The sequence below is a fragment of the Sturnus vulgaris genome, chromosome 3 (genome assembly GCF_052056855.1).
Source record: "Sturnus vulgaris isolate bStuVul1 chromosome 3, bStuVul1.hap1, whole genome shotgun sequence".
Classification (NCBI taxonomy): Eukaryota; Metazoa; Chordata; class Aves; order Passeriformes; family Sturnidae; genus Sturnus; species Sturnus vulgaris.
Genome location: NC_142245.1, coordinates 97,360,327 through 97,386,576, shown reverse-complemented (window position 1 = coordinate 97,386,576; position 26,250 = coordinate 97,360,327). Strand labels below are relative to the sequence as shown.

Sequence of the window (26,250 nt, the reverse complement as noted above, 5' to 3'; positions counted from 1 at the left end):
CTCCTGATACCAGAAATAGAGGTTATTGAATGTAATCTGCATATGGTGACTCAAAGCATATGTAATAAAGTGGTCTTCTCAGCCATGAAGGTGACCTATGGCACTTCCCTTTAACCACCCTTTCCCCCAGAAAAAAATAATCAAAAAACAAAACCAAAAACCTGCGCAAAAGAAAAAACCCTCGTGAATGTTAAAGTTTACATGACTTGAAAGTAACTGAAACAGTACTTGAAAAATGAATCCAATAAAGGTTGCTAAATATAAAATCAGCATTCCTAGCTTAGAAAAATCCTTTTGAACCATCAATTGGTGGACACTACAAAGAGTACTGGCAGACAATCCCCACGTGGCTGTTCAGTCTTTAATTAGCTTCCTGGACATGTGGTATTTACCAGAAAAGGTAGAAAATGGAAATTAAAAATAATAACTTAGTCTCTAAAGTTTTGTGTCTAGAGCTACGACAGCACATTGCTCCTGTGTGTTTCTCTGCATGTTTCTCTCTTTAAATTTACTTTTGTTGTGAGTTGTGTTATAGGAGATTTCAGAAAACTCTCATGTCTCAGGTGAATTTCTTACAGAATCCTAGTATTGTGTTTGGAAACAATATTGTTGCAAAATACTCCTTGGCAATAACACAGTGAAGGCAAGCACAGTTCTTTGACAGCAAGGAGTCCATCACTGCTTTGTAAGTTCAAATCATGGTCTGACAGATCTCACAGCTCTGGGTTGCTTTCAGTGTCTCAGAGAATTCTGTTTATACAGTCATACAGTAGCATTGGTAAGCACAAAATTATTCTGTTTTCAAACACCTCTTAAATGATTTTTCTTTCTTTGCAGATGGTGTCCAGGTAAGAAACTTCAGTAGGTCTGGATTTTGAAAAAGTGAGTTATAGTATTCCTTAAAAATGTCAGTCTTTCTATCTAAAAATTTGTTTCTTTCTAGGTTTGGTGCTGAAAATCTTTCTCTTTTCACAATTATGTATTAATATGTCTCTGGTATGGAGTTACAAAACTGCTTGATATGTAGTATTTTTACTCCACAGAAAATAATGGCCATTTAATGGAAAGCCTGAAATAACCATCTGTTTAACTTGAACTAAAGTGGTGCGAACTTAATATTAAATATTAAGAAAAAAACCCAAAAAAACCTAACCCACCACTAAACACCAAACCACAGTACTCAGTACTGAGGTTTAGTGCTAAAATTAGCTTGATCTATCCTGAAGCCCATGGAGTTAATGAATAGTATGTCAACATCAGAATGAATGAAGAACATATATTGGATAGCTTAGGTAGACGGGGTATTTGCTCCAGGCCTTTGGTCCTTACCTTGTACCTTGAAGCTGAGTGGAAAGAAGAAGCCATATGATCTGGATTATGTACAACCCTAAAATTAATTTAGAACAGTGCTTTGTAAAGAATTAACCTTCCAAAAGGTGGAATTTTCCAACAGGGAACAGAAAGCATTAATTCTGGACTGGCCTCTGCTTTTGGAATTCTTAAGCTTTCAGCCTGATACCTCTGGCAGTATATGAGACCGGAATTCTTCAGGTGATCTAAGATGGACTTCAACAGTGCTGAGTAGTCTGACATGGTAAGACACCACATTGTGTCTTATATGCCTTTGATTGAACTAGAGCAGTGAAAAGGAAGTAATCATCGTTAAGATCAGCATTTGGATATGAGTTTCAGCTGCTATAGAGTTTCTGTTTGGCTTCGCAGAGGATGTCCAGGATAATTTTTCTTTTTTTAGAGGATATGAAGAAAGTGCTTAAAATTGTGATGCCTGAGATATGAATGCTGTTCTGAAGCTGCAGAAAGCCTATGATTTCTGGAATAGCATGTGAAGTGGCTGAGAGAAAACTGCAAATCAGTTTTTCATGAAGCCTGGCCTTTCCATAAAGGGAGCTGCAAAGTGTGAAGCCATGGATACATCACTGAACAATTTGCACATTGCTTCTGCTCATTCCACCTGCCACTTTGGTCAGTGAGAATCTAGCAAAGTGAGAAGAAAATGGCATAAACAGATTTGGAGTAAGAGACACAGGAGAAGAAAAAGGAAGACTGACAAATGCAGAATGAAAAGTGAATTGAAAAGGACAAGATAAAAAAAATTTGGATCCCTTGGAAAAGAGAAATAAGAAAGATGAAAAAAATCTGTAGGAAGTGAAGAAAAGGATACAGGGGTAAGGATTAAAAAAACCCCAATGATATTATTTGCTTGTTTTGGCTATGATATAAAAAGTCCTTAAATTTCTACCATGTTACTCTTTCTATGTGAACTTATTTAAGTGTTAGAGAATTGCCATTTATGTTACAGCATTTTAGTTCTGATATTGAAGATGGTTCATGCAGGTTAGTTATTGATCCATAAGTTATTAGTCCAGGCATACACATTCTAGGGGTTTAGAATTTTTAGCTGTTCATTATTCTTTCCCTTTCGGTTCAAAGTTATCAGACAGGGTAATTAACCCAAGCCAGCAGTAACGTGAGAGGCAGGAAGAAAATTTCAAATAGGCTGTTAATCTTGAGTCACACTAGTTAAATCTGCAGAAATAGTTGTTCATGACACTCTTTATCCCCCTGTTTATGACTTCAAGAGAGTGTCATAGTCAGAACATCTCATGATATTAGATGTGATTAATTAACTATTAATAAACAAAGAGAGGCCCTCCCTTCCATACTGACTTACTTTACAGCAAAAGAATTCTGAACTATTCGTGAGAAAACTTGTTTGATGTTACATCTTTTGGTGCTATGGCTGCTCCAACTTCAGTAGGGAGTCTTAGTGCTCCAGCACAGAAGATAGCTTTGGGAAGAAAGAGATGAATGAGTCTTACTAAATCCAGGAGTCAAGTGCCCAGTGTGAAGATGCCTGGCAAATGGTTGCCATTGCCCTGGAGCTAAAGCACAGCTGCCAAGCAGCTGGGCTGAGCAGGGAAGACCCTCTAATGTACCTTCTCAGCAAATTGTCCGTTTGTTCTGATGCTGTGCTGAGTTCAGGATTTTGGCAGGAGGGATGTGGAAAAGTTCCTAAACAGAATGAGTTGAGGAGAGTGTGGAAAACCTTGGAAAACCCAAAGATACCACATACTTAGTAATCGGCAAGTCTAGATGAGCTGAATCCTGGGGTGGCAATAGACTTGGCAGACAAACTCACTGAGCCACTGCCAGCTTCTAAAATTTTGCACAGGACTGAGAAGACAAGAAAGACTGGCAAATAGCAGAAATGGTACTGATATTTGAGCTTTGTGGAACAGCAGTGCACAGAGTTGGATAAGGAAACGGGTTTCAAAATGAGGAAATTTTAGCCAAATTATGAATGTTTTATTTGTTTGTTTACAACAGAGAGGTTTTTCTTATAAATACCAGTCAAAATACTGGCAAATATCAGAACTTAAGAGATCACATTCATGCAACAAAGTGGGGATTATGCATTTTGTTACAGAGAAGAGCCAGAATTCTAGCCCAACAGCTGATATGATTTCCCTTACACCACTCTGTTTTCCAAGGAGGACGAGTGGAACATAGTATATAATGGTAAATTGAACTTGCCTTCAAACACACTTGAAGGAAAAAAGAAAACCTGCAAGTGTTAGTTTTCATCATTTGAAAGAGTTTCTGCTAAGGCCAGTAATGAACAAGTTTTGACTCTGCCTGGAAAGCGGTAGGTGGAGAGAATGCCTGGAACTTGATTTTACAAAGGTTGTGAATAGGAATGATCTGTTTTCCAGCATGCAGTTTGTGGGGTAAAGCACTTGAGGACTTCTAGCTGTGTCTCAATATATGCATATAATATTTTGAGAAATTACCTATCTAAAGCTGCTTCCAAACAAAGGATTATGCTATTCAGGATATTAACAGGAATGCATCTTCTTAAGAATGTTTCTGTTTCTTTATCATCATGAGAGTGGCTGCATAGCACATTTATTTTCAAGTACGAAAGAGTTAGGCTTGGGTGGATACTTGCCTGCCAATAGCAGCTGGTCGGTGGATAGAGCCATAGATGCTGCTTCAATGTTGCTTGGGGGTTTTTTGGTTTTTTTGGTTTGGTTTTTTTTTTTTCTAGAAGTCAGTCTGGGTGAAGTGGAAGAAATCTGGTGCATATTAATATTGGAAAGTCTGTTGAGGAAGGCACAAATGAAAGCATCACAATGGAAGTTGTTTAATCCATCACAAAGCAAACACCAGTGAACTTCAACAACTTCTGACCATCCTGTCACTTGTGAGGGGTGGTTACTTGAGTTCAGTTTCCTAGATGGATGCATAGTTCTGATCTGTGTTTTAATAATCTATTTTCAGCAATCATACCATTTGAATATATTCAATCTATTTTGTGAATGACTAAGAAGAATGTTCTACATTTTTCCTTTTGCAGTTCACAGACACTTCTTGTAAAGAGAGAGAAAAGCTTTTGTTTTTAAGTCTTCATGCTGCTTTTATTGAGAGGTAGACTCGTTTCTTTTTCTGTGTCCTACACCTCAAGGCTCAAATCACAATTTAAATTTTGCAGGTTTTGGACTGGTCATTGCTGAGGGCTGAGAAGGGATGAAGGCTGAGCATGACTGACATGTTCATATTCATCAGAAAACAGTCAGCTGGAGAAAACGAGGGAGTAATTGCTGCAGTGCTGCCTCCCTCGCTGCTTGCGCAGAAAGACATAGGCTGTGGGGAGGAAGCTACCTGAGGTTATTAAGATTAATACTGCTAGAAATTTCAATCAACTCACACAAGGCTGCTCCTCAAGGCTGTCAGATGCCTACTGCCTTCTCTGAGTCAGGCGGGGCCACATCAATTTTGAATTTCCCAACAGAGATTGCCATGATTTATGACTTTAGGAGGCTGATAAATATGGTTAGTTGAAATAATTGAATCAGAATAATTTCAGTCAGCTGTGCTCAATTTATTTTGTCTGATAACCACAGGAGGGTGCAGTTTGGGATAGGGAGTTTCATTTCAAGGATTCCTATCACAGGAAAACCATTTTTGGACCTGGAATAAGAGCAACTTAATTCTGCTGCCAGGTCTGTATGACAGCCTTATGACCTGGCTTGAGACCTGTCAGAACTAAAGAGTAAGTACCTAGAGCTCTTCTGGTATTGCCCATGACAGAGGCTGAATCAGGTCTGGTTTATGCATTGTGGGGTAATTTCTGCTGGGAAAGGTAGTGAGACTTTTACTACTTAGTGTTTGAAAACCACTTTGCTATTCAGTTGAGAGGATGTTGTTCTTATCACTTGTTTTTAAAAAATTGCTTTCCCTTTTATGAAAGATTTTCACTTTTTCTGAAGTAGTGATGAGCATCAATTTTATCCTTACAGTGAAGAGAACACTAGCAGCCCTGAAAAGAGCTCTATGAAACTTTTAAAAATAAATTTGTCCCTACAGGTTTAGTATTTGTCTTTGTAACTTTGCCATATAGGTGAAAAAAAACGGAATTTTGGGTGGATTGTCCTAGGAGGAGTATTTAATATAAAGACTGCTGTAAAACCAGAAGTGTGAGCAGTGTTGTGATGACTGGCTGAGGTCAACAGAGAATGGGCAAGCCTAGCAAGCAGAGCAAGGTGGTGTGTTTTGACAAGTATTTTCTTGTTGTCATGGGCAAGAATATTGATGATAATCTGAGAGCTGCAAGCAGGGCAAAGTATGTGGGAAAAAGCACTGGCCTTGTGCCTGTCTCAGGCAAAAATCTAACAGGCTTCTGGGTCTAGCACTAGTGCATTCCTCATGTCTGGAATACACCTGAAGTGAATTTTCCTGGCTAGGAAGAGGTTATCTTCTTTGCTGCTTGGAACAGAGTTGTAGAGTGGCCATCTTCCAGCTCCGTTTGTCCCATTAGGATTTTAGACCTTTGCATTTTGGTATCTTTTCCCTATTGAACCCTTCAGCTGCTAATGTTTCCCACCACAAACAGGGTTACCTTTATCTGCAGTTTTATATTTATTTTGTGTGGCTTTTCCCCACAGGCTTTCACACTGCCTTTTCTAGAAACCCATCAGATTTCTCAGAAGTTGTAACCATAGCCAGGCAGCACACCAGAGGTGACAGAGATTGCTGAGGGAGCAGCTTTCCCAAGAGTGATAATCTGTGTAAGATAAAATTGGACCAGTTTATTCTATGGTTAGCCAGGAATGTAGGCTGCTGCTAGAGATAGTTGTTATCCCAGATGGTTTGTATTGGCATGGATATAGCAATGGCCAAGTGACATAACCTGGCCTGCACTACATCAACTACTCTGCTACCCATGGCTGAAGAGCAGTAGGGTAGGTCCTTTAACAGTGTGGTGAGGAAAAGCCATACTTGCATAGGAAGAAATCTCTCTGTCTCTGACATGTTATTCTCAAAGTTCTCTTGCCTTAGAATTTAAGCATTTTAGGATTTTTCATTAAAAAACGCTAGTGTTTTTTTTTTTTTTTAAATTCTGGATATGATCATCAGTTTGGGGGAAGGGGATGTCCAAATATTGAGGAACCAGTAGGAGTTGGAGGTGAGGTATTCTGATGGTATAGAAGATTTGTGACCCTAGAGTAGTACATGCTTTAGGGTGCATTTTGGCAATCCAAATCTGTCAACATCAGACTTCAGTGTTTCAGATACAATAAAGTGCTGTATTGAAAAAGCTGGTGCACTCAGTTTTTATTGGAAAACAGTAACAGAGCAATTTTTTGGATAACAAAGTCCTGCTAAAATTCAGCTACCCAAATCTGGTGTACACTTTAATTCCTGCAATTCATTCATGATGGTTCTTTTGACTCACCTGGTTGCTCCTTTTGTCTCCAAATAATTTGGTACCATCCCTGCCTGTTGTAACTTATTTCTGTACATCATATAAAGGCCTATTCTGTCTAAAGAATGTCCTATGAGGTGCAGGATCTCTTAGTGGTGTGCTCTACTGTGGCAGCACTATTCTATCCAGGAGTACAGCAGAAATAAGTTAACTTAAGAGAAAAACATTTGCCAAGGTTTTACCTACTTCCCTTTTTCACTGCTCAGCACTTAGGAAGATGGTTCAATGAATAACTCTTACTGCATCTTGCTGAGATCTCCTTGCCATGAAGTGCATGTTGTGTCAGCGGAGGGGGAAGGATATTGTGAAAAATCTGCTGCTTAGTCAGGATGTGGATATAAACCACAGAACATTTTCCAAATCAAATTTGGATTTGGGGCTTAGCATAAAATGAGGGCACGAAATAACTACATCCTGTGCAGAAAATCCTAATAGAGAAAGTCAAGATTACAGTAATGCATTCTGTGTGGTCTTCGGTGAGTAGAGAACAGCAGAATGGCATGTGGCAGGACTGTCTCACTTGTGTCTTTGCTTCTGCTGCTGTGAAAATCATTTTCAATATTTGCATAATTTAGAGCATGACATTATGATTTTCAAAGCTTCAAATTAGAGTAAAGCATTTACATAATCTAATTAAATCATGTAAATGTTTTATGATAATATTCAAGTAAGTGCGAAACTTGTTCCACAGATGCATCCCTTTCTTAGGCCATTGGGGAAACTGAATTTAGGCATGCAGATATATGTTTCTAGCCCTGCATGCTCTGGGAGGTCAACAGAGTACTTAGTGAATGCTGTGTTCTTAGTATAACCTCCAAAGCCTGCTTTGCAGAGTGTCATCCTTCCAAGAAGCTGGAAGGTAAGCTGGGACCGGAGGGAAAGGCAGAGCAGATTTAAAAGGCTGCTTGCAACCTCTTATAATTTGAATGAAAGCGATGCTACTGCAGTATGTAATAAATTGCTTCCATTTCAGTGAACATTAAAATAATCCCATGGTGACCCTCTTAGCAGCAGCCCTGCCACATTTGGTATCAGATCTCAGAAAGCATGCATCGTACTTGGATGGGAAGCTACCAGGGGAAGCCCCACAAATCCTCCTGGTGACTGTTGGGTTTGTTTTTGCCTCTGGCTGCACTAACTCACAAAATATTTGAAGCACTTGGCCAGCATCCATGATGAGAGATGCTGTCTTATAGTGAGATTATTTAAATAATATTTTTTATCAGCACACTCTCACTAAGCTGTCTTCCACAGTAGTTCTTAGTGAATCCTGTCTTTGCCAGGGTATACAACTGCAATAAGCAAATGGATTGAATCCTGATTTTCCAAATGTAGCCAAGCTAATGCTAAGCCAGTACTAATGAGATTCTTTTAGAAAATACCACAGCACTGCTTTGCTAAAATGAATTTGTGTAATTGACAAAAAGGTAGGTTCTTCAAGACAAGGCCCGTCTGTTCTAAATAAATTCATTGCCATTGATTTTTATCAGTGCCACACTAATCTGCTCTAACTGGTGACAGAAATGTGTGTGTATACCCTGACACTGTTCTGTGCTCTCACAATAATTATAATGTTTAGGTTAGGATGTTTCCTGTGCCTGGCTGTTGATGAAGCTGGTGTGCTGTTAGAAATAAAGGACTGTCTGCACACACAATGTGGAGCTGGTTTATGCCTATACTATGACTGTGTTGAGCACAGCAGCTCTGATTTTTATCTGAAAATGTGGCTGTTGTAAGGGGAGCCTGTATCTAACATAGTGCAAAATATGGGGATTCTGTTATTTATTGTTAAAACACATTACAATATCCAAAGGTTGTAAATTAGTTTGGAGCTCAGCGGTATGGAAAACTCCAAATATGTGAAAGTCACTGCTAAACTAGCTGACAGAAAGGTGAAATATATCAGTAGTGAATTAAGTCTTCTGTAATTAGACATAGAAATCTAATTACTTTGCAAATTTTTCATCTAATTTTTAAGGGAGTGAAGCTAGTGTAAATTTAAAATGGAAGCAGAGATGTTCAGCACGTAGTGTTAACTGCCAAGGAGAAAACACGGTCACCTTATTTGCAGCTGCACATGCATCATGTGTAGGCATGCCTGTCATAGCCATAATGATTTAACATCAGGGCAGGCCAATATTTCTTGGTTCTTCCTCTGCAGTGTAGGCAGTTTCCTTTATAGGTGGAATGGGAAGCTGTAGGTGTTTCTGGTGAAAAATGGTAATGCTAGAGAGGTGCCCTTTACTACAAATCCAGCACTATTCGCTTTAGTTCACCTCCCAAAAAAGAATTTGCAAAGTCACAGCCTGGGGAATGAAGTCACAGGTGGGTGAAGTTTAAGTTTTGGCATGCTTGAACTCTGTTTATTTGATTACTGAGCTGATTATACAATGTTAAAGCATAGTAGGTGACACTGGGGATGTTTAAAGCTGCTGAATTTTGTTTTAAGGTGCCAAGACTATTTCATTGCAGGAAAAAATCCTTTTAGTTTAAAACCTGCAAAATTTTGGGCATAGTAGGTATTTTACATTTGGACATGAAAACTCACTGAGCTGTTTAACTCCAAACATGAAGACATTTTCCTTAGAACAGCTTTTCATACTTAAGACATTTTGTAAGATTACGAGTCTTAAATGCCACTAAATATCCTGTGTGAATTGCTGTTCTTAGTTCTATAATAAAATCCCTTTTAACACTATATAAACAGGGCTATAGTTGAAGCATTTGGACATTGAACACTTTCTGTGTTCAAAGAGTAAGGACTTGGACAGTCAAGTATAAAATATGAAAGGTCTGACAGTGTTCAGATCAAGTCTAAAAGGATAACAAATTGATTTTAAGAAAATCCATGCTAACCCAGCCTCATGGCCCCATCTGATATCTACTTGCATAGATTCAGTCATTCTGAATGACTTTTATTTCTTTCTCTTGTTTTCCTTTTAACCTGCTCCAGTCCACCACTGCAAATAACGTTTACTTCTCGTATGGATATGGCCCCATTGCAAGGGAACAATTTTGGGATTTAATTTCCTAGTCTTTGTCCTTAATATTTATGCATAGTCTTGCAAATGAGACCAGCATTTCCACAGGGGAAGAAGAATTCAGCTGAACCTTACAAAAAAATTTTGCATCCAGCTCTAGTGTCTCTGGCTGCATACCTGCATGTGCTTAGACACTAAAGAAGTCACAAGCAAATACTGCAGGAAAGTTGAATATCATAGCAATACCTGACAGCCCTCAAAAATCTCTGAAGGAGAGCATAAATTGGGTTGTTTTGAGAAGAATTCTGCAATTCTTAAGCTCTTTTTTCTGGCCAATAATAATTTTTAACCAGCAACATTCCAAAGTATAAACATTATACTTTGATCATATTTATATAATGTGATCACATTATCTGTATTTGCCTTTGTATGTTGCTCCCAGCATAAGAGAGCCTGATTACAAAGGAAAATCTGTCTTGCTAGGTTCATGCAGTACTTTTTCTGAAGGTTTTGGTGTTTGTTAATGCAACCTTTTAGCAAGTTCAATACTTTTCCTTGTCTTTTTAAATTATTTTATAAATGCTATAGCTCATGTCACTGTCAGCATGCTTAAAATGAATGAAACAATGGGCCATAGTCTAAGTTTCAAAAAACCTCAGGTCTAACATGACTCCTCCCTTGTCCTTGATCAAACTGATTCATATGTTATTCTAGTTGACTGTAGTTTAAAATAATAACTGTATATTTTTCTTGTGTCTTGGGAACACTCTGGGTCCCCTTAATCTCAGTATTCTGAACATAGAATCAGTTTTAGCCTCTACAGCGTCTGTACACATAACTCAATTAATTTTGTTTATATAGTATCTAATTTTAAGGGAGAGAAAGAAGGACCCTTATTGTAATTGTAAGAAACAAAGACACAAGATGGTTTAAGTTACTCATTTGAGTAAATTGAAGAGGTATCTGTGGATGTGCCTGAAAATCTTTGCCAGAGTCTTGAGGTTCTGACCAGAAATTCACTTTTTAGGTCATTGTTTTTAGCATTATTGAAACATTGGTTTCTGTTGATATTTATTAATGCCCTCACGATTAAGTGGAACACCTGTTGGTACAGTTTTATGTTAGATAAATGTATAATTGGAAGAGAGTACTTCGACAGTTAGTGTCCAGATCTTACTTTTAAATGCCTGAGTCTGCTCAGGAGCCAAGATCACATCCACAGGAATGTCCTTACCAAAACACAGTGTCTATGTAGAGATGAAAACAAGCTGTCTTATGTGCACCACAGCTAGTTGCAGGTCATGGAGCTGTTTGCCGTGTTCTACAGTCACAGTGCCATCAGTTTTTCTTTCACCCTTGGAAAACACAAAGGTCAGCTGAACTGAACAGAACAGCAGCAGTGCATTATAAGAATAACACCTTTGCACTGAAATTCAGAATTAAGTAGTTTTCATGGTCTGCTTCTTGCAAAGTATAGTGAGTTACTGCTCCACAATGGTAGCATGTGATCCTAAGTGTTGGGAAGGGAGTTTAATTTAAAAAAAAAAAATTAAACCCCCCAATACCTTCAATGCATCTGGTAATGGAAAAAAATTAATTTTGTTTAATTTTTAATCAGACAGTCTGAGACAACCACTGAGCACTACTTGATAATTAGAATACTAATGAAGTGCTCAGTGGGTTAGTCTGTTTTTAAAGGACAGGAAACAATGCACTCAAAGTTGAGGGATTCTATTTCATTCCAGTCAAGTCTTCACATATTTACCTTCTCACTTTGTAAGAATTCAGGAAATGTTTGCCTTGTTTTCTTCTTTAAAAATCCCACCCCATGGTTAATTATTTCTTAAACACAGAAAGAACAGAAAGTGATAAGTGGCTTTCTTGTAAAACATTAATCTTCACTCTTGGAGGCACCTTCTTCGATTCCTAAGTGTTTTCTGTTTGTTTGTTTGTTTTTATTCTTCCACTAATGTATTTGCTTTTGTCTACCATTCTGCAACTTTTTGAAGTCTTTGGTTTTCATGCTTTCTATAAATCAGATGTTGTAAGTATTTTTCAGTAGTGTGCAATTTCACAAAAGATAGTCTGGTACACGAAGAAACAAATTGCCCATGCCTAAAGTGTTTATTTCTTATAAAATTTATAAGCAGCTATCTATATCAAGGTTGAATATAGTAGACAATGCTTAATGAATTCAAATGAGTTCTGAGTCATAAATTAAGAAGCCTAACCATCCATAGTAGCCATGTCATTCTGGCCTCACTGTGAAATGGGTATTTCATTGCCCCTGCTATGTCACATTGTGAAGCAGAACCATATAATTATACCCTAGCTGAAATGAAGGATTTGCACGAGCTTACAGTAGGCCCCCTCTGCCAGTTCCAGCTTAAAAAGTTTGCAGAGGCTGTTGGTGACTTACCAGGGATATAATTTTTTTGTTGTCATCCTTTCATACAGAAATCTAAACTCCAGTGCTTCCCTGTGGCCTTGAGCCAGGGCTCGTCTCTACTGTTGAGGCAACAGCACTGAGCCTGGGGCAGATGTTTGCCACACCTGCAGCATCTCCTCTGCTGACAGAAGAGAGTTGAGGAGAGGCCAGTAGTGCTAAGAGGGGGGAGACCAGTGTTACCCAAAGTACAGCCATTGGCCTTCCAGCAGGGAGCAGAGCAACAAGGGCTTTTGGTCCTGCCATGACATGTTAGGGATCTTGGTCCTCTTTTCAATTAGCTCTTTGTTCTCCTGTCCTTGCCTCACAGCAGGAGCTGTCAGTAGCCAGCACCTCAGGACTGGGAGGCAAAACTCAGCTCCCTACTGAGCTCTGCACATCCCTGTTTTGTTTTACCTCATTCCTTGCTGGTTACTCTCTGCTCTATATTTGCAGTATCAATTTCTTCCCTTTCTAGCTGATTCTGCTCCAGATCTGAAAGTTGCTGTGGGAGGCAGAGCCAAGTCTGCAGTAGGGAGTACCATTTCCCAATCTGTTTCATCCCACTAGGGATGGAAATACGTTTAACATGAGACATGTTAGCATCTTTCATGAGTTGTTCAATGACTGGTGAGGAAGAGGCATGCCTGAAATTCTAATGACATGAATAAACGTTTGTTGCAATGCTTAGCAAAGAAATTGAAACCCAAATTATCCAGGCCAAACTGGGATATACCAAGCCAAGAGCTGGTGATCTTTTAGGAAAGATTTATGTACCAGTTGTGGATTTGCTTATGAGACAATGCATAGAGAAGTTTTCAACTTAAAAAGGAGCTGCTGCTTTGTTTGGGTTTTTTTTTGACGTTGTATCAATATTGTCTCTACATTGCAAAAAGAGCATGTGGGAAAGTTCTGTTCCATATCATCATTCTCATATTTTTTCCATAATACTGTGCTGAACTAAAAAATTCTAATAAATGAAAGGAAGAATTTTGATTTTTTTTCCCCAGGTTTTCTGTAAAACGTAAAATTTAGAGCTTTCAAAATTGAATGAAAGAGTTGAAATCAAACCTCAAAACTAAATCTGTTAAAACAACACAGGTCAATTTGTAGCATACCAGTATGTAAAAACAATCTGGCTTATATTTTTTCTGCATTTTTTTCTGTTTTAAAAATACAACCTTTATGTAAGAACTTAAAATGTCTTTTTTAATGCATTCCTGATGTCAAAGGGTTGATTTGTTAGGATTTCTCCTTGCATAATTCCCAGTTCCCAGGGCTATAATTGGTTTTACAGTTTCTTTGAAATGCACAAAATAGTCTGTTATTGTGGACTGGGAGAATTAGTAGGGAGTACTTTTGCTGTAGATAGTGGTTTTATATTTAAAGGGAAGATGCATTTTTAACTGTTGGATTGATGTGGAATCCAGGCTGTGTGATAAAACATGCATGTATCAGTGAAACTCTTCTCCTTGAGGTGGCCATGAAAGCTTCATTTCTTTGATTAGATAAATAATGTTACCAGTGTTTTTTCATATTCTTTTTTTTTTCCTCCAGATGACATTACTTCAGGAATAGGAGATTGCCTGAGCAGTTACTCTATGGTATCAGTATTATTGTGCAGCTAGGTAAGTTCTCGTGCAATGAGGAATAGCTGTAGTTTTATGTAGTAAACAATTACTGTATATACTAAACAATTAAAAGAAAAAAACCAAACATAAATGGAGGAAAGAAAGAATATCTTACCATCTTTTGGAATATAGAAGCCCTTGGCCAAACATTGGAAATAAAGCTCTACCCCACTTAAACTGCCAGCACAGGTAAATTAAGACTACTGTGTTCAAAGAAATATTAAATACCCAAGACAAAGTATGAAACTAAAATGTGTAAGTTAAGAATCTTTCTGAGATCTTGCTGGAGATCTGAATAATCATGTTGATTATGAACATTATTAAATGTTGAAGGTGCAGTGTAAAGAGTACAGAAAAAATTCTGAGGAGAATCTGAGTTGCTTAATTGAAGCATCTGTTTTAAACAGGAAAGCAAGGCACTGGTTGTCATTCACAATTTTTCTTTACTACATTCAGATCTCTTAGCAAGCAGTACATTTTGCTAAAGACTACACCTTTTCATAGGAAGATACATATCTGAAGTGCTCATCATAAGATACTGGGGTGCAGAATGAAGCCCCCAGGATAATGCAGGGGGAAATGGTCAGTGACCTGCTACTTCACTTTGATAATCTCAAGACTATGGGGCTGGATGGGATCCAGCCAAGGGTACAGAGGGAGGTGCAGAAGTGCTCACTGGGCCACTTACCATCATTTATCATCAGCCTTGGTTAACTGGAGAGGTCCCAGAGGCCTGGAAGGTAGCAAATGTGATGCCCAGCTACAAGAAGACAGGAGGAGGATCTGGGGAATTACAGGCCTGTGAGACTGAACTTGGCCATCCTAAAGGTCTTCTTCCAACCTTAATAATTCTATGATTCTGTAAACCCATTATCTGTTGTTAAAATCATGTAGGAATCTTTTGCTTAGAAAAAAAATTGTGTTCTTTATAAGAACAAGCTTAAGTTTGTCATATCCATACATAAAAGTAAAGGTTTCTCTAGAAGTCCCAAGCAGACATTGACTGGAATATGACTGATTTTATCAAAGAGAAAATGAACAAAATAAGAGGGAGACTATTTTATATCCCAGGTCTCTCTAATACCCACTTTCAGGCATCATTCAGGTTATCTTCTAAATGGAATAAACAAACTTACTTTACTAACCAGAGCAGCACAATACACTCAAAAGCTCATTCAAATGCATGCAGATAAGAAAGAGAAAAAAATTGTAGCTAGACATAAATATGATTTAAATAATACAAGCATAATATCACATCTCCTAATCACATCTCATATGTAATGTTGAGTAAAGTTACAGACAGTAGTTTGAACACTGAACCAATATTCTTTGGATGTTGTGTTGGTTTAAGTTGCTTGGCTTACTCCACAGCTAAGTTTTAACATGCAGATTAGGAATGGCTGTTCTAGGAGAATGATGAATGTGTAAATAACATCTCAAAAATGCACTTAGATGTCTCTGTCCTGAGCAAATAAGATTTTCTGGCTAGATGTAAAAAAACAGATTAACAAACTCAAAAGATCCACCTCTTTTTGAGAGGAGCTCCATCAGGCTGTTGGGAAAAAAAAAAAAAGAGAAGGTAATTCTTTGTTATTTGGAAAAATGAGCCAGGTTTTTTCATTCAGTAGAGTGAAACTGTGAGTTTTGGGCAAGTCAAGCATGGTTTCAATGCAATCAAGTCTTGCATCCACAGACAGATGCACAGAAATGTAGCCACTATGCTTCCATGGCTGAGGCCACTGTTAATAGGTGCCAAGCACAGGCAAGCACGATCTGTTTCCAGGAAAGGAAGTGCAGTAATTGGAAATAATTAAGAGACCATACACTGAATACAAAGTAAGTTGAATAGTTAGACTCCTTCTGCTGTTAGATAGTTTAATATTGCTGTGAGGCCTGGAGAGAGCATATTCAGCCTAATAAAATTCTCCTTGAGTGCTTGGGAGTTAGAGCTACATCACTTGACACCTTTAGTTTGCTTCTTCCTTCTGACCCTAAAGGCAGCCAGGAGGAAATATGGGGAAATTTGGAAGCTAGCTTCCTTCCTGTTACCCAAATGTAGGTAAATAATATCTTTCCCTCATGGCCCTGTTTTTCACCAGGCATAGGATGAGTGAGGAGCTGAGGCTACTTCTGTTCTGTGTTCAGTTAGTAAACTAACTGAACTTCAAGAAACCTATTCCTTGGCCTCAGAGGGAAGCTCAAAGAAGACCTCAAGAGCAGTGTTAGCAATTTCAATTAACAGCATTTAAGTAAAAAAATAGATTCAAATAGGAGATAGGGATTTAAAAGAAAATCTTGAGTTCTGTAAATAAGCATGCTTAATGAAAAAAGTTAATGTGTAAAAGCTGTATAGTTACACTTTTGGAATTGCTCAACACTTTGGGCTACACTGCTTGATCAAAAAGGCATCATACAGCACCATTTGTAGACTTGTTCCTCTTGTTGCTTGTGGTTTTAGGTTTACACTTTATCTCAAGAGGTAATTTTTTTCCCATTTTCAATTGTGCCATATTTATATAACTGTGGGAAAGAGCTGGACTTTTTCTAATGTATATTATTATTTCATTGCCATTCTGGTAGCAGTTATTTGTCAATTTCACTTTGAAAAATGACTAGGAGAAATAGTTTCCAGGTTATTTATTAACTGTTTATAAAACACTCTAAAATCACATATCTATGTTATTCCTAACATGTCTGTATCAAAGACTGATTTCCAGATTACTGTCTAAGGATAATTTGCAGTATGAAGACATAACCTGTTGGATGAGGTTTTTTTGTTTGGTTGGTTGGGTTTTGGTTTGGTTTGGTTTGGTTTGGTTTGGTTTGGTTTGGTTTGGTTTTTTAAGTTGAATTGGTGACATTGGAAGGGACCACAGTGGCTCATCTGTTCAACCTCCCTGCTCAAGCAGGGTCATCTTAGAGCACATGGCATAGGATTGCAACCATATGATTCTTGAGTTTTTCCAGTGAGGGAGGAGCTCCACAACCTCTCTGGGCAATCTGTTCCAGTGCTCAGTCGCCCAGAGTAAAGAATTTCTTCATTGTATTCAGGTGAAACTTCCTGTGCATCACTTTCTGCTCATTGCCTCTTGTCCTACAGCTTAACACCATACCTGGCTTCATCCTCCTGACACCCTCACTGCAGTGAAACTGTATCTGAATATGTTTCAGGATTGTCAATAATACATAACATTCACTGAAGCCAACAGTTACTGTGAATGAAAAGCTTTTGGTGTCTAAAGACATGCTATAGTCACTTCCCTATTTAAATAAGTTGAATAAGTGATTTCATAACAGTGACTTTGACAAAAGATTATATAGTTTTGCCTTTGACAAGAGATTTTATAATAATAATAATAATAATAATTTTATATATTACTTAGGCTATTAGAAGAAAAAAATCCAGTTGTCCTCTTTTTTAAATCAAAATAGAAAATTATAAAAAAAAAATCAGTTGTCATCAGCAAAATATAAGGCAAAAAAATTGGTGTCTAATGATGTGGTTTTCAGAAAGAGGCTTGCTACTCAGATCATTCATGGGAGGGAAAACCACTATGAGAATAAGTGTGTGTTTGTGACAGGGCATGTTCTAGTCTGATGCATTATAAGCAACATAAGCAATTATAAGCAATAGCAATTCTTTTACCTTAGGATTCTTCTGCTCTTCAGCAGATGCTTTTGGTGGTGGGTGAATAAATGAGTGCAATTGTTTTAAGAATCTCTGTCTGGAGACTTCACCTGTCATATCTTCTCTGTAATTCATTTTCCATCTTCCTTTCTATTATTATCTTGCATTATTTTGAATTGCCATGCTATTGTTTGCTTGTGATGTATTCAGCATGGGTGCCACAATGCAGAATGGTGTACTGAACTTCCACGTATATATATATATACATGTATATATGTATACATTTACACTATATATACCACACATTTAATTGGATATATATCACAAATTCTCTGTGACAGAAGTTTTGAATCTTAACAAGGAATGGTACTGTGTCTCCCTGATACTTGGAAATTATTTCACAACTATTTTAATGAAGTAAGGGAGCTTTGCTGGAGCATCTCATCACTGCCTCCAAATTCCTTTGGCTTTGATGCATTTCAAGGACTGAAGTTAGCAGTTTTTCTATTGCGTCTGTTCAGTTCTTATTTTGTGTTTTCACTTGTAAAGTGAATAAAGCACCTATATATTTATAGGCTACACTACCACGGCCTTCAGCAAAAGTTGATTAAAACATTGTTTAGAGCAGGTCTATCTGACTCCATCAGCATCCAGAGGTTATAAACCTCAGCTTATTAGGGCTGTGTTAGTGATGTGATTAATGATATAATACTTCTTCCTTCCAGTTTTGCTCTGAAAGTTGACTTCTATAGCAACAGGTCATAATCCGAGAAAATTCTGGGGTGAAGTCTATTAATGATCCCATTTTACAGCTGGAAACTTTGAATCATGTTGGAGATTCACACTTAACAGTTAGAACCAAACCCTTACTAGAAAACATATTCCATAAAAGGAAAAATGGATGGGGGATAAACTCAGTTCTGCTAAAAGATCAAAACTAAAATGTGTCTCCTGCTTTGTTCATTTTTTAGGGTAAGGGGGGGTTTCCCTGCTTTCACTTTCATAGAGACCACCAGTGTTTACACGTTTGGGACTACCACATCCATAAACTAGTTTAGAACAAGAAATGTTGCATCAGTGTCTGTTGTAAAACAAATTTTGTTTATACAAAGGAAATTTAGATATTTGATAGGATGTCCTTAAGAGAGGAGACAGTTGCTTATTGTTTTGGAAATCTGCCTTGGAAGAGACTTGGAGACGCCACCCTTGTGCCCCATGTAGAATCAGATTTTCCTGATCAGTTCTATTTTGTAGATCATCAGTGATGGAAAACCCATAGCTACCCTTGACAATCTATTCCAGTGTTTCATTATTAGTCTCAATTGAGTGATTTTCCTAAAATCTATGCTGGATCTTTCTGGTTGGTATTTGAGCCCATTATTGCTTGTTCTGTCCATCAATGGTATGGAGAACAGATTCTTTCCTTCTTGGTTTTTTCTGTTTTGTGCCTTAGGTTTTCTACCTCTGATAGTTCCTGTTGATCTTCTTTTGAATATCTCCTGTTTGTGCATTTCCTTCAGTATCTAAAATCGTTGTGCACTGTGCTATGATTATGATTCAGAGATCAGAAATAACCCCCATTTCTTTTAGTTACTAACAGAACTTTTACTAACTAGCTTATTTTTATCTTATCTTGAATAAGCACTGTTTCTTCAGTTTGTTAAAACCTGGTTGGCTCTTTCACCAACATATGTCCTCCAACATATTTGCAATCCCTATTATAGTCAGAAATGTTTTCTTATCTAGATTAAGAGAAATGCTGAAAAAAGACTAGACCCTGGACAGACCTCTGAAGCACATACAATGCATCTTTCTATTTGACAGTGAAACATTGGTCCTCTGTGGTACAGTTATCTAATTTCTGTTTTCAGATTTCATTGTAACTTACTGAAGTCAAGATGAATGACAATCACCCCTTCTAAAAAGGCCTTTTAGCCACAACACAGGAAGAAATTGGATTGTTTTGTCAGTTTGTTCTTAACAAATTCATATTGATTGTCACTTATGTCTGTGTTATGATATAGCTGAACACAATTGCTTCATCCAGAAATCTTCCTGAATATGAGGTTCAGTTTGACTTGTCTGTGGTTTCTCAGCTCATCTTTCTCGTTGTTCTAAGCGTGGACATGAGACATCACAGAGTTGCTATCAGTCCTCATGTCAGTTCAACTATTTTTTTATATATCTTCACTCATACTTGTCAAGCCAATTAAATTTGAAAAATGTAATTAATTATCTGTGTTCTCATTTGAGCTCTGACTGTTGTTGCTGTTAATTCAGCTTGACACCAATAGATCTCGTTCATATAGACTAATGCAAGCAGAGCTCTCTGGCTCTCTCTCCATCTTCTCTGCATTCTCTCTAAGTTGTTGGCTAATGTAGTCTTTCTAGTTGCAGAACCTGATTTATTTGTTCACAGCTTACTGCCTAGATACTTTGTGTTTAAGAGCTTGCATAATTCTTCTGGTTGCTTGAACTTGGAATTATACGGAAATTTCTGCAGAAGGATATTGGTCATTTCCTAAGAACATGCTTAGAAGGGATATGTTTCTTGAAGGTATATTGTGGCATCTTGATTTTGAAACAGGTCAAATGAGGAGAGAGAAGCTTAGGAGACAGGCAGGTGATAAGGCACAGGGGTCAGAAGGAGGCTGGAGTATTCATACATCTAGGAAGGGCAAAGTGGCTGCTGGATTAAAACAAGACTGAAGAGGAAAAATGTAAAGATGTGGTAGGGAAAAAGGGACTTAATTTTCAAAGATTTTTTGTATCTATCTTATTTGACCAGTCTGAATCTTTCCTATAAAAAAAAGAAATATACTGTTCTACTTCATGTTTAGATATTGCAAGTTCTTCGGTGTTTTGGAGCACTCACTTTAAGGGCAGGCTATTGGCAGATCGGCTTCAGAAGTTTGCCTGACCTGATCTCTGCTCTGCTGTGATCATAGGGTTCCTTTGTTTCTTATTGTCATGTTCTGTGTCTTGACCTCTTTGCTTGTGCTCCAGCTGTTTGTGCCATTCTTTTCTGCTCTTCTTTAGTGATCTGACCTAGTTGGTAAGCTCCTTTCCTGTGTTTGAGGTCAATGAGGAAGTCATGATCTAGCAAGGCTAATCTCTTACAACACTTCTGTCCTTTTACATGGAAATAGGCAGAATTTTTGTCCTTAGTTATTAGTTCTCTCTCATTCCATCAACTCTATTTTACTTTTTTTGTGCATTGGAAATGGCATTAATGCCTGATTTCAAGAATGAAAGGTCAGGTATGTCCATAGGGTACAGTCCCAACTTTCTGTAGGGTAGAGTATTGCTCTTAAACTCATGGCTTCTGGTTGTAACATTGCCTGGCTTTCACATAATAGTAGCAACCAGCTTCTTCCCTCTGAGTTGTTGGGTTAATCTTTATGTCTGGGTGCTGTTCTCTATAGCTGTTCAAGTGATTTGTTGTAGTGACTTTTGTGTCCTTTGGCACCCTCCTCATCACAGATATACCTCAGACTTATTTTTCAGCTCTCCTTGCTTTATACCAACAGGTATCATCATATCAAACATCTCCTTCACTGCCTTTACTGGAGCACAAATGTAAATGTCTCTTCTTTCAAATACAGCTCAGAACTATGGGCAAGATATTGATATTCCTATCTGATGGCTCACAGCTGCAGGTAGACACAGAACAGAGTGGTCACTGCTCCTCTGTGTATTGCAACATTGAATGACCTCTCCTTATATCCCTTTTAGGCATTCTTCCATTATTAGCTCAAACACATCACAGTATGAAAGATATTCATAAGTTACTGTTAGTTGCAAACTGATTAATTTCCCTTTTTCTTCTGCTCCAAACACATAATGAGATATACTGAACTCTACCTGTGTGTATTTTCAAGAAGAATTTGGAAAAGAAGATCTGACTGTACCAGTGAAGAAGGATATAGAAGACTTTTACTTAAAATTATGTATAATTAGCCTATTATCATCTAAATGTTCATGTATGATCTTGGAGGTGAACTTCCAGGCATAAAAGAACATATTTAGACCTACAAGTTGATTATGTGATAAGGAACTGTACTTTAATTACTACAAGACACTCAAACAACACTTAAAGGGCTTTTACTGTGCAAACTCTTTTATTTTTAAAAATACTTTGGCTTCACTGTTGTGATGATTATTATTTGATAAATTACCAGAAATTTAGAGAGTACTCGAGGTAATCTGAAGCAAATTTAGAAAAATATGATAAAATATTCTACTGCTGTGATTTAATTTCTTGTAATATATTTATCTTAGTAATGTAACTCATTGCAGGAGCATATTAAAACAGGGACCGGAAGTTTATTACTTTTTTTGTAGAAATACTGGGAACATTTGTACTGGATAAATTCTTTTTCTATGTCCAGACACAAACAACTAAAATATATATTTATAAGGTAGAGATTTCATCTGTTGTTCACTGAATGATTGATGCTAGGTCATGTCCAGAACAAAATATTTAATTAGATGAACATTATTTGTTGTCTGGAATGATAGTCTGTATATTTTGTTTGATATTTCCATGAATGTGTAGAGGAATCATAAATTGTAAGTTTTGTCCCAATGTAAAATTTTACACAAATTTGTTTTTCTGGTGGCTCTTTTTCCTTTTATAAAATATAGCAGTTCATATGAAATCCAAAGAAGGGAATTAGCAGAGGTGAACAGAAGTCAGAAAAGTTGAACATTTTCCTGGTAAAATTTTATGTGGTCATGAAAATGATGGATTTCATGATTTTTTTTTTTCAGTGTAGTAACAGTACTAATTGTAGTTTACCATCAGTGTTGAGCTAGGATTTTGAATTTAGCCCGTGGCAGTATAACAAGAACTTATGCCAGCTTGCTGAGCTGTGCAGCTGATTAAAATCTCCACACTAAGAAGAGCCTTGAAAATGTGTGAATGCAGAACTCCAGCTCTGTTGATCTTTGAAAAACAGTGGAGCAGTTTCTACTCTGATATGTGCCAGTATAAACCTCAAATTATTTCATTGATGACTGTCGAATAGTTTTCATCAATGCATTTGAAATAGTGGTTGTTTTTTTTTTCATTTAAATGGGCCTGGATTGGTGGGCAGGGTGGGGCTAGGAAAGTTAAAATGTCTTTTTAGCATCAGGCAGCCTAGCATACTGCTTTTACTTTGGAGCTAGATCTGTCCCTGTGTGGCAGTAATGCTGTATTAAGCCTGTAGTAAAGCGAAATAAGAGGGTCTTCATTTATGTTGGTAGATGCAGAGATTTTTGCACCACCTACACTGCCTTTGTTGTTTTTTTAAAAGCACAAAAGTTAATTAAGAAACAAAACTAACTAATTTGTTTTTTTCCTGAAGCTTCAAAGTCCATTCTAAGCCACTGTAATTCAGTTTTCCATTAAATTGTGGAGATAAAACAGTTCAGTGGTAATATAATTGATAAACATAGTGGACCTAGCATATCTCTGATGTAATTCTTCAGAGGAAAACTGAAATCAGGTAAAACAAGAACTAATAGTCTGAGGAGATATTAACGGTGCACTTGGAGTTGCCTCTATCAGTATCTTTGGTGAATTTAACCCTGAAAATTATTTTCAGGGCAGATAAGGAAGATGTGCATGTTGTAGCTCTGAATAGTTTGGCTTTGTAATGTACTCACAGTTAACACTTTACAAGTTAAACCCACAGCAGCCATGTTTCTTCCTTCTACCTCTAAATAATGGCTGCTTATAGTTCTTGGGTGGGATTATATTTCTCTGCCACCTTCAGAGCTGTGTAAAGGAGAGGGATGGAGACCATTATTCTGGTGAGTAATCACTGCTTCCTCCCTGGTCAGTAACTTATGGGATTTCTGTCATTGAGTTTGGTCTGTCTCTTATCCAGACTTTTGGTCTGAAGTAGTTTTCTTTTCCTTGTTGTCATCATAGAGGAAAGGTCAGCTGGACAGAGCAAGTCATCCTACCTATTTTAGGATGCTGATGAATTACCCTGTGAAAGTACTTATTCGTAGAGGAAATTTAGGTAATGATCTCAGCCTACTAAAAAGGGATGAAAATATTCTTAAGGGGAAGTTGTTTGTAATCAAATAGTAGTCCCACCTGCCTATATGCATTGCTCCCAGTATTGCTATGCCTATTTCTCATAAATTGTTTTAAATGGCACCTGACTATAGACAAAGCAGCACTTTGATAAGACTTAAGTATTGTAACTAGAACTACTTTCCTGTTTGGAGGCCTCAATCTTTGGTACCTGTTACTATATGCTCCCCAGAAGAGAGCTCTAGAGATCATCTAGCTTAACCTGCCCAGAGCAGATCTGACTTTGAAGGCAGATGAGATTGTTTAGGTCCAGTGGCACGTAGAACATCTCTAAAATGAGCCAGAAAAGCTGTCATGTATGGGATGTACAAGTCAGCAATCCCAATCTTCATTGTTATTGTTTCCTCATCCTTTTTTCTTCCCATCCATAGTAAATCAGCTTCTTCAGAGTTCCTATTTTGGAATTACCATCTGAGCTGATTGCAAACTCCCAAAGGATGTGATTCCAGTAGCCTAATCAGGTGCTACATCCTTGGTGTATAGCAGTGTTTGAGGGATACCCTCCAAAGGCACTGCCAGCCCAGTATATTTTGCTGTCTTGTGAAAGAAAGCTTTTCATTCTTTTTAATTTCATTTTGGATTTAATCAGTTCTGTAAAATGTGTAAAGGTGCAGAGTGTAAGTTTTCTCTATTTAGTTTGTTTCCAAAGAAGGTTGTTATCTTGGAGATCAATGACAGGCATTTGGATAAAGCTAAAAGTGATACTTCACATGTGTCCATTGGATAAGACAGATAGCAAATAACAGAGAACTTATATTTTGAATGTATTCCTTCAACCTATGTTATTTCAGTCTTTAAAAGGCAATGCTTTAGTTTCAGATACTCAGCTAAATCTGGAGATACAAATATGCTTTCTATAGAGCTGAGAAAGTACACAGAACCATTCTTTTGTCATCTCCAGGTGAAAATCAAAGGCTGTTTCTTCCTGTGCAGTCTTACGGTTTTACAGGTATTACTTCTGGGTATGTCAGTGGCATTTCGTGGCTTACCTTGCAATTTTGGCAAGTTTGGTTCATGGAGACTTTTTGTATTAACTTCAGTCAATTCCAAACCCAGACATTAGGGTTTTTTTGATAGTAGGAGAATTCCTGACTTTCAGTGTTTGAGAATTGTCGATTCTCAAGCACTACAGACTCTTAGAAGAGTCCTGACAACTTTGTGTTTCTTAGGATTAATTTTTGGGAAGTTGTCTACTGTGGTGATTTTTTCCCCCTGGATATTAAGGCTACTCTATTCTGCCTCTGCTGTGGAACATTACGAATTGCTTTCATATGACTTGTGTTTCCCACTGAGTTGCAGATACTTTGGATTTAAGAGCAGCCCTGTAGAGATGAAGCTTTCCTAAGAATTTTCATTTCTATTAAAGCTTACAATGTTAATATTTTTAGCAAGGCTTTTCAATTCCTGTTACAGAAGGCATGCTTTCCTAAGTAGATGAGGCATGTTACCTCTCTGTGGGAATCCTTCTAGTGTCATAGCCAAAAACTGGCAGTTTAAAAATCTTCTATTTGGACTTTATTACTTTAGGCAGAACCTTTCAGTGCAAAAACCCAGATGTTTTAATGCATTAAAAAAAAAGACACTCTGTTGCATACACCTCGCCAAATCAATTATTGGGTAAAATGTTTGTGGTGAAGCAGCAGTTAATGGAAGAGTGGCAGATGTCAGACACAGAAGTGTCCATTTCACTATGGTGCTCCATGGTCTGTTGTGACAGCTAAATGAAGCAGCTCAACAGCTGTCAGCATGTTAATGTTTTGGATTAAATAAACACGCTTGGAAGAACTTTCCTCTGATTTTTAAGACTTAATGACTTTGAAGGCAGCCTTGCTTCTTTGCAGATGAAGTTTGAAGTGTTTTGTAAGTGAGACCAGATGCAATGAGGAATAACTTTGGGCTGTGGGCTAGACTAATGTATTTTGATTTCATTGGAGCTGTGTAACTGAACCACAGTGGGGCATAGAAATTCCTACTCAGTCTAAACATCAGAATTAAATCAAGGTTGCAATGAGATAGATAGTTTTCTTCCTTTGCTTTACTAACCATGGAGAAATCATAGAGAAATAAGCATGAGGCAAGAGTGTGGAGACAAATCAATCAAAAAAGCTGGACACATAAAAAACATAAACCCAATATAACATCTGTCCATTTCAGTCAAATACAATGCAGAAGGCTCAAAGATGAATGTGTGATCATTTAAATATATTTGTTTGGGGTTTTTGTAGTGGTTGCTTTATAACATAGTCAGCTGATTCTCCAAAAGCTTCTTTTGTGCCTGAGGGTTTTCTTGATTGCCTTTCTGACCTCAATTGATTTGGAGTTTCAGTGTGTGAGAGGTGTAATATATGGACAGATTCTGCTGTGTGTAGCTGGCCTGTTCTTTTTCATTTCAGGATTTGTTTTAAAGTAGCTTATCCATTTCACATCTGTTATTGTAATAAAAAAACAAACAAAACAAAACAAACACACAGCTGTTGGGATTCTCTTTGCCCTGATACTTTTCATGGTTGACCGTCAGACTAAGTATAGGCATATCTTTTAGCACCAAGGCTGATGAAGGAACTATGATGATAATTGATTGATCATTAATTTATTCTCTTTATCTTGAATTCTGCTGCATTTTTTCTCCAAGTGTCTGCTTTTGACTGTGATTGACTCACTTGTGTAACAAAACAAGAAAACCAAAGTTCTAGATTATTCATCAAGG

General features: G+C 37.5%; 1 long non-coding RNA gene across 1 annotated transcript in view; it reads left to right on the top strand.

The window, feature by feature from the left end:
- The first annotated feature begins 2,197 nt into the window (after positions 1-2,197).
- Positions 2,198-26,250, top strand: part of LOC148224496 (uncharacterized) — a 47,260-nt gene continuing 23,207 nt past the window's right edge. The window contains exon 1 of the long non-coding RNA XR_015802722.1: positions 2,198-13,821. This is a non-coding gene — a long non-coding RNA (uncharacterized LOC148224496). The remainder of the gene's footprint in view (positions 13,822-26,250) is intronic.